Here is a 12,632-nt window from a genome sequence, read left to right as displayed (position 1 = left end):
CTGTTGGAATGCGATGAAGTGCTCATTGGAGTGGGACCTTTTCCATCTATGCTCAGCAACCCTGGAGGCCCGTCGCAGTTCTTTACTTAGGCTGATGTGCCAGGGTTGTCTGTTGATTGTGCGAGCTTTGGTATGTGTGAGGGGGGCGACCGAATCGAGAGCTGCAGCTGTTGTGGTGTTGTATAAAGTGGCAGCAACATCTGCATCATGTAAGGAACTAATGTCTGTAAGAGGGAGAAGGGATTCAGAGAGTGAGTGTAGGTCAGGATGTTTGAGATTTCTGCGAGGGTATGCAAGTTTGTGGAGTGGGGATTGTTGCCCTGGAGAGGAGAGGGTAGAGAATGTAAGTAGGTTGTGGTCAGAGAGAGGGAGAGGTGAGTTAGAGAGGTTAGATAGGGAACAGAGGCGGGTGAAGATGAGGTCCAGCGTATGGCCGTCTTTGTGGGTGGGTGTGGAAGACAACTGCGTAAGACCAAAGGAGGAAGTGAGGGATAGAAGCTTAGAGGCAGCTGAGAGGGAACTGTCAATGGGGATGTTGAAGTCGCCCATGAGGATAGTGGGGATGTCAACGGAGAGGAAATGAAGTAGCCAAGTATTGTCATAGAGAAAAATTATATAATACATAAAAACATCTCCAAAGGGGGGATATATCACCTTCACATTGAACATATGGGATTAATTATAACTAGGGAAGTAAGATACTAATTATAACTGGGGAAGTGAGATAGAGCTGACACTTCAACCTTCTTTGAAGTAGGATCTCCAGCAGTTACCAGATAATTACAACAGAAGATCTACTCTGAGAACCAGATACCAAGGCTAGAATTTGTATATTCAGACGAAGAGAAGTACACTTCTGAGGCAAGAGGTTCCTCTGTTCAAAGCACTGGTCACAGACCTTTTGGAGCTAGTGGTCAGTGATGAATATTGGGGTTTGCATCTATCTGAAGTTTATGGGAGATATATTTTCAGTGTCATAGCAAAGAGACGAACATAACGCATTCAATCACATCACCGAAAGGCCAGCAGAACACCTCCAACCTAATATTGGTCAGATAGATGATGCTATCCATTCCTTGTTTTATCTATGTCATAATCTGCTAAAAGACCTAGCACATCCCACAATGGGGAGGTATGTGGGCGTAATCTTGATCTAATAAAAATCAGAGTTTGGGTTTCTGTCATTTTTCATTTCTGGAAGACACAGTTCTATGTGAGAGTGTTCCATTTTCCTAATCGGAGCACTTCCCTCCATAAAGATAAGAGCCATTCCTGCAATAACAGTTTTAGTACTTCTCTTCCGTTTTTCCTTTTTATTTTATGTAATTGTATATACCATATTGTTTTGTTCCCATTTTGTAACATCTTTATATATATTTTACAAACACGGCCTACCTGTCCATATTACGTATACAATATTTAATAGCTCTTTTCCTCTTGCTCTATACACCTCACCCCTGAAGCCATATGTTACCTGTAACGGGTGTCCAATTGTCCTGTATAAATGATTGGTGGTGGCAGGTAGTAGAAGCAGGAGGGAGGGGGAAAGGAAATGAAGCTCACCATGCTGCGTAGTAGTAATCGGTGTCCATGGTAGGAATCCAGGTGGAGGGTGCCGCTCCTGCTGGTGAAGCACAGCCGAAGGGAGGACAAAGGAGGAAGGAATTTGGCTCAACCATTCAATGATAAATCTTTGATTCATTCAAAAATCAATAAAAACAGGAGGATGCAAGCAATCCATGTTAAAACCTGATGCGAAGTGGCAGCTAGTAGTTCCTTTTGTTATTGTGGCGTTAGCAGTGATAGTATCGGGATATATATATATCTCAAGAGTATAAAAAAATCTTTTTACGTGGATATACTGTATATATACAGTTAGGTCCAGAAATATTTGGACATTGACCGTATCTTCATGATTTGGGCTCTGCATGCCACTACTTTTGATTTAAAATTAAACAACTGATATGCAATTCAATTGTAGACTTTCTAGTTTAATTAAAGAGGTTGCACAAAAATATTCTGTGAAACATTTAGGAATTGCAATCATTTTTCTACAAAGTCTCCTTATTCTAGGAGCTCAAACGTAATTGGACAAATTATCTTTACCATAAATAAAATGTTCATTTTTAATACTTTGTAGAGAATCCTTTGCAGGCAATGACTGCCTGAAGTCTGGAAGCCATGGACATCACCAAATGTGGGGTTTTGACCTTTGTGATGCTTTGCCAGGCCTTTACTCCAGCTGACTTCTGTTGTTTGTTTATGGGTCTTTCTGCCTAAAGTTTTGTCATAAGCATGTGACATGCATGCTCGATGTGGTTGAGATCTGACGATTGACTCATTCCACTTTTTTGCCTTAAAAATCCCCTGGGCTGCTTCTGCAGTATGTTTTGGGTCACAATCCATCTGTACTGTGAAGCACCGTCCAATCAACCTTGCTGGATTTGGTTGAATCTGAGCAGAGAGTATAGTCCTGTACACTTCAGAATTCATCTGGTTGCTTCTGTCTTCAGTCACATCATCAATAAACACTAGTGACCCGGTGCCATTGGAAGCCATGAATGCCCATGTCATCACACTGTCTCCACCATGTTTTACAGAGGATGTGGTGTGCTTTGGATCTTGAGCAGTTCCAAGTCTTCTCCACACTTTCTTCTTCCCATCATTCTGGTACAGGTTGATCTTAGTTTCATCTGCCCAAAAAATGCTTTACCAAACTGGGCTGGCTTCTTTAGATGTTTTTTTTTTTTTATAACGTCTAATATGGCCTTTCTGTTTATAAGGCTGATTAATGGTGTGCACCTTGTGATGAACCCTTTATATTTGCTCTCATGAAGACATCTCTTTATGGTAGACTTAGATACTGAAACACCTACTACCAGGACAGTATTCTTCACTTGGGTGGATGTAGTGAAAGGGTATTCTTCACCATGGAAAGGATTTTGCAATCATCCACCACTGTTATCTTCTGTGGATGTCCAGGCCTTTTGGAGTTCCCAAGCTCACCAGTGCCCTCTTTTTTGCAGAGTGTACCAAGCCATTGATTTGGTTACTCCTTAGATTCCTGCTATCTCCCTGATTGATTTCTTCATTTTTTCAGCCTTATGATGTTCTATTTTTCTTTTATTGAGAGTTCTTTTGACCACATGTTGTGGATTCACAGCATCATCTGCCAAATACAGATACAACACCTAGAATCAGCTCTAGACATTTTACCTGCTTAATTGATGATGGATTAATGAGGGAATAACCCATGCAGCCCATTAAGGTGCTTTTGGGATTATTGTCCAATTACTTTTGGTCCTTTTAAAAAGAGGCAACTACATATTAAAAAGCTGTAATTCCTAAACCTTTTTCCCTCACTCCAATTAGGATGTGAATACCCTCAAATTAAAGTCTGTACTTTAAGCCCATTCAGATTATATAACTGTAACTTGAATACTTTTTGGTAAACAACTAAAATGCCAAAACTTGTGCCACTGTCCACATATTTTTGGACCTAACTGTATACATATATTCCATGCATTGGAATCGGAGGTGTATACCATAGACTTGTGAGAGGCTCAGGGTGGTAGTTGTGGCAAGGGGCTGCTGTTCTCCCATGCCATGGCTTCCCCACAAGTAAAAGATAATGTCCTGTTCTTTGTGTGGGCTGTGTGTATAGGATAACATGCTTTATCTTGAGGGCCCCATCTGGCCAACAGTCCTAGTCTCAGCCACACAGTTCACACCAGATACTTGATTGGTTTCCAACAATCCAACTTTATTTAAAACGTTCAGTTCCATTCATGGACACCGTACAACATGTTACAGTGGTAACAGTTTCTGACGCCTGCGTTATCCCTTCTTCTCCTGGAATTTCTTGCCCCTGGGATATTTCTCACAGTTCCGCATCCTCCCGCACCGCTGACCTAACTTCTGTCTGTGAATCCCCGTCTGTTATTCCCCTTGGGAACTAAAGCAAGGCTGGCTCCTCCATACCTTTTCCAGGCCATAGGCCTCGGACATTAAGGGATATTTCACTGAAATTGGTCGCTGCCGTTCTCATTATGCTACCTTCTTTTCCTTTCATTTTCTTGATGTTCTAAGTGACTGTCAGCCCACTGGCCCTGAACTCCTCCTGTATTACTTTTTATCTTGTTTCAAACAATACAACTTTATCTATGCTTCTCTCTATCTCTCTACATCTGACAGAAACAGGAAGTGCTCTCTCTTTTATATCAATTATGCCCCTCCCAACTAGGAAATCCCCTAAACACATTAACTAAGCCCCTCCCACAGTGGAGCTAGACCAATCACCAAATGCCTCCTTTGGTTGCTGGGCTAACTTCACCCTTCACCCACCCAACATCGGTTACTACCCTCTAACAACATGCACTGAACTTCCTATATCTAAAGTGTTAACTTCTTATTCTTACACTGTCCCTATCTAATCATGTAATACTAGAACATGTCAAAATCAATAAAATACATTTAAATCATTCACAGATTTAATATTTATAAAACCTTACATCAAAATATATACACAGCCTATAGCAATATCTACATTACTAAAGGAAAGCGTACTCGTTTAATTAAGGAGGCATGAAGCGCATGAGTGACCCCTGTCACCCTTACATGCTCACTGTCAGATCCCCAATAACTGGCCTAGCAGTGGAAGCGGTGCTGGCCTCATCCATCACTCGTCAGTCAATTGCGTAATTGTCCTGACGATTGAAGGCAGTGGAGTTGCATCCTCTGACAAAGTGGTGTCAGAGTTAGCATCTGCACGATTCCCCCTGCTGTTATCCCTGACAACAATGATCTAAAATGCACACCTAAAGCCACTGTGACATTTCTGAAGAAGAAAAGAAGACGAACAGTATATGTAGTAGTTTTTGATATGGGGTGTATTCATTTTTGCATCAACTAATTTGAGTAAAACTGAAAATTTCATAATGAAAATGATATTAGAACCTTACTTTCATATGATGGGTTAAAAATGTTCTATGAAACTCAATCTTGTCAAAATTTTGGAAAAGTGTTCTTGTGTTTAGTGAGATATTGATTAAAATCTTACTCTTCAAAGGGGGGTGTACTCATTTATGCCGAGCACTGTATAAACATATATGTAGTAACCTCTTCATTTATTCAATTCTACGAAATTAAAGTACATTTTGTCACCAGATTTCAATAAAAATTGCATACATTGTTAAAAATCTACGGCAGACTGGCTGAATAATCTTGCAAAGAAATGAGTTTTTTAAAGTCTAGCTAGAAAGGGAAACTTTAAAAAAAACTACACAGACATTCAGATATGGATTTTGAAAGTAAATACACCAGCCTCATCAGATCAGGTTAATAATATATGCAGTTTGCATTGTGAAATCTGGTGACGGATATACTTTAAAAGGTTATGTGTCATTAAAGTTATTCTGAATTGCAGTCTTTGCCTTTTTGTGCTTGTAGCCTGAAGTAGTTTTGTTGTAGTACAGAAATGAGAAATAATAAAAATGCTTTTAATATTTCATTTTAATGTACATTACCCTAAAGGGTCATAATCATATATACATGCAGTTCTTTCAACAGTTATTTCCTTTCCATATATATACACATCTATAATAAGCCATAAGCATTTATCACAAAAAATATAAAACACAACTAATACGGCCATAATGAAGCAATCATAAAAATGTGTTAAATTGGTAACGTATACAGTAAGTGATCACTTATGTGACAATAATCACTTATTATGCATTAATAATTATTACAAGTTATGTCCAAATGTTTTATTAATTCCATGTGGTAAAATGGGCCGAATCCATCATGTTATGTCAGAGACCAGTTAATTATCACTCTCATTTTTTCCCTTTTCCTCATGCACAGTACATACATGTGAAGCTTGTATTCTCGCCTGGTCAGACTAGGTGCTATATCGTAAGGAATGATAGATGGAGGAATTACTTGTGGGATCCTTTATCTGTTATTATCTTTTAATTGGTTTGCTTAGTAATCTCCACAATATAAGACCTGAAAAGAAAGTGAAATGTATCATGATTTATGGCAACATGCAATAATCTGTGATTTATAAATATATTATTGCAACAGTTAAATGTATGAATTTCAGTATTTTTATTAGCAATTATAAATGTTGTTATGTGTCCCACTCATTGGTGTTACTATACATATATTATCTTCTATATTACTAAGATCTTATGTAATGTTACATCAATCTTTTTTTCTGTTGGAGGGGTCACCAATATATTTGTTAGGCCATGTTCACACGTTCAGTCAAAACCAGGAGTGTGTGATAAATACAGAAGTGGTGATGTGTTTCTATTATACTTTTCCCCTGATTGTTCCTCACCTGGGTTTGGCTTACAAATACGGAGGTAAAAAACTGACCAAATACTGAACGTGTGACCGAGGCATTAGCATTCAACTAGTCCTCGGGAAATAGCATCTTAAATGGTAATTGTGCTTTCATGTAATTTTTCAAAGCAAACTATAGTGTGTGCACATAAGGAATTGTCTCTTCAGAGGAAGAGGACTAGAACTCTAGTGCCACCTACAGGAAGTAGCAATCCTGAGTCTGACGCCTCTCATCCAGCCAAACCAGAACTCACACTTTACACTGACGAGGGGCAGTACCCTGAAACACAGCATCTGCAAATTGAGTTTCTGGTATTGGCTTTTATCCTAAGTCATGTGATAAGGCTCGTAAAAGGGTCACTATTGACTTTTATGATTGCTACTTCCTATAAGTGGCACTAGAGTTCTAGTCCTCTTCCTCTCTGAAGAGACAATTTGCATATTTCCCAGAGGAGCATTGCGGCTTTAAATGTCTCCTCACCTGACATGCTTAACATGTCACTCTCCACAAGGGGAAATATTACCCCTAGATACATAAGGAATAACATTATTTCTGGAACTATGTTTTGTATCCTGCATTTTTACCAGTTTCCCCTCTGCAGGCTCGATTTATTTATTTTCAATTGACTCTTAGCTGGTAAGAAAAGATTAAACGGGTTGTTCACTTTCAGGAAATTTGACCCCAAACTGTGTAAAATACCAAACTCAGCTGGTACTTGCCCTCCCTGGGTTCAGCACCTGCTCCCTGCCACTCTTCCGGTCATGGTGATTGGCTGCAGTGATGACATCATGTCAACAGCGTCCATCTCCGCTCTAGCCAGTCACTGAGCTCAACAGCTGTGCCAAGGTTGACCGCACATGATGCTGAGTTAAGAGCACAAGCACCTATCTCATTAACCGGCTAGAGCGATGGCCGGCACTGTTGAAGTGACGTCACCGCTGCAGCCAAAACACCGGAACCGGACAGCAGCAGTGAGTCTAAACTGAAACTAGGTAGGGTGAGTACCTGCTTAGTTTGTTTTTTTAGGTATTTTACACAAATTGGGGTCCACTTTAACTGAATAAAAATTAGATTACCATCAAATATATAATAATATACAGTATGTTCAAATCAGTAAAAGCTCTGGGTTTGGGTAAAGAAGCATTTATAAGAAGCAGCCTGACATATATTGCTTCCAACTTTTAAAGGGAACAGTTTTGATAAGGGTATATAGAGTACAGATCAAAAGTTTGGACACACCTTTGAAGAACCTAGAATATAAGACATATTTTCAGTTGTTTCACACTTTTTTGTTAAGTATATAATTCCACATGTGTTAATTCATAGTTTTGATGCCTTCAGTGTGAATGTACAATTTTCAAAGTCATGAAAATACAGAAAAATCTTTAAATGAGAAGGTGTGTCTAAACTTTTGGTCTGTACTGTATATATTCTGCACAGACATCGATGGACCCATACTCTCCTATAAGAAAAGAATGATATCACATTGGTAATAGCTGACATTTTTGCACCAAATTCTTAAATATGCTAAAGGGCTGGCACGACCAGAAGAATAATAATAAATGAAAAATGAGATCGACTCACTGTATAATACAGAAAATCATGCAAAAAATCAAGAAAAAGCAGTATATTAACAGCAAGGATCATCAATGAACGTGTAGCATTTATTAAACATCTCGAAATAAAAAAATATTAAAATCATTTAAAAAGTCTCAATTGACTAGTACCAACCAGGGGCCCCTGGAATAAGGGAACACTCCTGCCTGCTCTGCATTACAATACATGGCCCGAATTCTAAAGTAAATTCTAAAATAAATCTACCAATACCGTTAATGCGCCAAAGCTAGTCATAACCATATAATAAGTACATACAAAGTTCCATAAAGTTATACCAAACAATTATATATAGGCATAAGGTGCAGGATTTATAATATGCAAGAAATGAGAAACCAGACCAAATGGTTCAGCACAATAGTAATATATATGTGATTGCCCTTAATAAGGAAAAAACAAAATAATATGGATAATGTAAAAAATACATGCAGAGTGCAAAAAAGCTCCACTATGGCAGTGGGCAATACATATATAAGATATGATGGAGTATATGCTCTCAAGACAATTCTGCAAGTAAATGACCTGAGTCACAAAGAGAAAATGATGGTGACCATTAAATGTGGGGTAAAAAAAACAAGGAGAAGGCAAAAGCAGGGCAGACAAACTTCCCATGATTTTCGCCACCTGGTTGGTACTAGTCAAATGTGACTTTTTAAATATTTTAATTTTTTTTGTCTTGGGATGTTTAATTATTACTAGATTTTTAATGGCGATCCTTGCTGCTAGCTTACTGCTTTTTCTTGATTTTTGCAAAATTCTTAAAAACGCAGCTCATAAATTTGGCACACAATTTAAAAAGAATGCTCTTTATTTTTGTTTTTAACCATTTTTTGAAACTTTTCTGCACCAAAAATTGCAAATCCTTTAAAAAGTTGCAAAAATACACGAAATGAAAACTCCTCCAGAAATCTCCCTTAGGCCACAGCCCCACTCTCAGTATTTGGTCAGTATTCGGTCAGTATTTTTTCTCAGGAGTGGGTGATAAATGCAGAATTAGTGACTTGTTTCTGTTATACCTTTTCTCTGATTGTTCCTCACCTGGTTTTGGCTCCAACTCTTGAGAAAAAATACTGACCAAATACTGACCAAATACTGATAGTGGGGCCGTGGCCTAATACTGATAGTTGGATTGTGGCCTGAGGGAAGAACTAGAGTGAGAAGCACCCAAAAATGTGACATTTGGTGAAAGTCGCATTTCATGAATCTGTCTAAAACATCCGAATAACCAAAGCTATCGAGCAAAATCAAAAAAAAGACTTAAAAATATAAAAAAAACAACTTAAAAAGTGGAATAAAACATTAACAGAATAAATACTAAAGTCACTAAAAAGGAGCAAAATACTTCAGAAAAGTGGAGAAACAGCAATGATGAATCGGGCCCAAATGTCTATGGTAATACCATAGGGACTCTGTGTGCCACTGTACAAGCTCTTTGCACACAGATTGACAATAATGTGAATAATAAGTAAACTGCATTCCATAATAGATTGTCTGAAAAATTAATTTTAAAGAGGAAAAGGAAAAAGTTAAACTCCCACCCTACAATCTAAGGCTGAAATGTGGCGTACACTTATTAATCAATCTCTACCATGCGCTTCTGTCTTTATAATAGTCCAATATTCTAGAACAGTGCTGGCGAACCTATGGCACGCGAGCCAGAGGGGGCACGCGCGCCATCAGCTCAGCACTAGCGCTCCTGGATCTGGGCCGGGCCCAGCGGGTGAGTTCTCGGAGCCCACCGACGCCAGCCCCTACTTTAGCTAGATGTGCATTCTCGGACACACATCTAGCTGAAGTGTATTGCAGTGCACGGACTTGCCAGGCCCGTGCGCCGCAATACACGCAACGGGGCGCATGGCAGTGATATCATGTGCCCTCGTCGCTTGGATGCTGAAGTCAGCTGCCAGCTACAGGAGACGACGCTGCGTGGGAGAAGAAGGAAGGTGAGTAGGAGTGTTTATTATGTTTGTTTGTTTTTGCTATGCAATGAACAGCGGCACATATAGCAATATGGGGGAGCATATACGAGGATTGGGGTGGGGGGGCATATTCATGGGTGGGGCATGTACCAGGATAAAGGGCGTAGACAAGGATGGGGGAGCAATATATACAAGGATGGGGGAGCAACATATATACAAGGATGGGGAGCAACATACATACAAGGATGGGGGAGCAACATATATACAAGGATGGGGAGCAACATACATACAAGGATGGGGGAGCAACATACATACAAGGATGGGGGAGCAACATATGTCCAAGAATGGGGAGCAACATATATAGAAAAATGGGGGATCAACATACTGTATATACAAGGATGGGGAGCAACATATATACAAGGATGGGGGAGCAACATATACAAGGATGGGGGAGCAACATATACAAGGATGGGGGAGCAACATATATACAAGGATGGGGCAGCAACGTACATACAAGGATGGGGCAGCAACATACGTACAAGGATGGGGCAGCAACGTACCTACAAGGATGGGGGAGCAACGTACGTACAGGATGGGGGAGCAACATACGTACAAGGATGGGGGAGCAAAGTACGTACAAGAAAGGGGGGCAGCACATACAAGGATGGGGGCAGCACATACAAGGATGGGGCAGCACATACAAGGATGGGGGCAGCACATACAGGGATGGAGGGAGCATATATAAGGATTTGGGGCAACTTATAAACTTTCGGTTCCCCCGCCTGCTCTCTGTATGAGTGGTTTTTCTAAACTAAAACCTCAATATTCAGGTTAAATGGCCGTGTTGGCACTATGCGATAAATAAGTGGGTTTTGGGTTGCAGTTTGGGCACTCGGTCTAAAAGGTTCGCCATCACTGTTCTAGAATATAAAAAAACAACAGCTTTCTGGCCTCCTTCCCGAATTATGGAATTAATCTTTGAATCTTTTTACATTACTGCAATGTAATATTTTATCTCGAACACTTAACAGACTCCAGGGAAATGAAATCATCTGGGAAAGGAAATACTTGAAATCAGTAGGCTATTTATCAGAATGAACTTCAGCACAGTTCACTGGAAATATACAACAGCGGTATAAAACCTCCCCACAGCGCAGTACGGCGTGATTTCCCTCATCTACGGATCACCATGCACCTTCTAACAGGTGGTAATATTAACAATGTTAACAAATAATAAACCACATTAGTCAAAGTTTATCCATTACATTTTCATGATTATGATCCAGAAACCAATTGATATCTGATAGCTTTAAATGAAGAGTAGACTTATCTTTAGTCACTGTTTAAAATGTATAGATTTATATCTAAGATTTCATCTCTTAGAAAAAAATATATGTTCCCCCAGCACTGTAACTAATTAACTAATTATTCTGACCAACATAGAGTCAATTGTTAGTGCCCTCCTACAGTACAGTAGCACTCAGCACATCGTGCACTTTCCCCAGCGGCTCCTCTCTGTTCATCTATATCTCAGAGGTGTAATGTGTGAAAACACACTGGCTCAGATTCTAATTCTATAATTCTCAATGTGAATTGAAAGGAAACCTGTCACCATGAAAACACAGTCCAATCTGCTGGCATCATGCTATAGAGCAGGAGGAGCCGAGTAGACTGATAGTTTTCTAGGAAAAGATTCAGTATTGAAATGATATTGATCATTTAATCTTCTGCTCTTTCTGGGCTTTCTGGTCCAGTGGGCAGTCCTATCAGTGACTGACAGCTGTCTCTGTATGCACACTTATATAAAGAAAGCTGTCAGTCACTGATATGACCGCCCACTGAACTGAAAATACCAGAAACATCAGAGATTTAAGTGATCAAATCACAGGTAATACTCATTATTTTTCTAGAAAACGATAGATTAATCTACTCTACTCCCCCTGCTCTATAATATGGTGCCTGCAGATTAGACTGCATTTCCATGACAGGTTCCCTTTAACCCCTTCACACCATGGCCATTTTCCTTTTTTTTTTCCATAACCTTTATTATTTTTCTGCCAATATAGCTGTGTGAGGACTTTTTTTTTACAGGATGAGTTGTACTTTTCAAAGACATCATTGACTTTACCATATAGTGTACTGGAAAACGGAAAAAAAAAATTCAAGTGCGGTGAAATTTAAAAAAAAAGTGCAATTCCACAATTATTTTTATTTATTTTTTTAATTGATCAGGTTTACTATATGATAAAACTGACCTGGTTCAAGTGGTGAAAACAAATTCCGAAATTTGTATGAAAAAAAGTTTCGTTTGTCGCCATTTTCCGAGACCTGTAGTGTTTTAATTTTTCGAGATCTGATGGCTTATTTTTTGAGCGGCAAGCTGAAGTTTTTATTGATACCATTTTTAGATATGATGTTTTAATCTCCTCTTATTGCATTTTATTGCAATGCTGCGACGACCAAAAGAACGTAATTCTGGGGTTTGAGTTTTTTAATTGTTTGATTTTCAGTAGGGCAAAAGGGGGCTGATTTGAACGTTTGTGTTTTTTTATTTTTTTCATATTTTTAAAAACATTTTTATTTTTTTTTTACTTTATGTAATAGCCCCCTTAGGAGACTTGAAGCTGCGATCATCTGATCGTCTGTGCTATACATAGCAGGGCTATAGCACTACTATGTATAGCAGAAATCACAATCTCCTATGAACGCCGGGTATGAGCGAGCATCCACAGAAGTATCATAATGAC

At 39.1% G+C, this 12,632-nt stretch overlaps 1 protein-coding gene across 2 annotated transcripts in view; it reads right to left on the bottom strand.

Annotated features, from left to right (window-relative positions):
• Window positions 1-5,496: 5,496 nt before the first annotated feature.
• IL1R2 (interleukin 1 receptor type 2) overlaps window positions 5,497-12,632 on the bottom strand; it is a 42,080-nt gene continuing 34,944 nt past the window's right edge. For both annotated transcript variants that reach the window (XM_073670496.1, XM_073670499.1), the window contains exon 11: window positions 5,497-6,009. The gene's annotated coding sequence lies outside the window, so the exon portion shown is untranslated. The remainder of the gene's footprint in view (window positions 6,010-12,632) is intronic.

This window comes from Phyllobates terribilis, unplaced genomic scaffold (assembly GCF_046119375.1).
Source record: "Phyllobates terribilis strain yellow unplaced genomic scaffold, ASM4611937v1 Scaffold_2__4_contigs__length_985480577, whole genome shotgun sequence".
In the NCBI taxonomy this organism is placed as follows: Eukaryota; Metazoa; Chordata; class Amphibia; order Anura; family Dendrobatidae; genus Phyllobates; species Phyllobates terribilis.
This window is presented reverse-complemented; position numbering and strand designations above follow the sequence as displayed.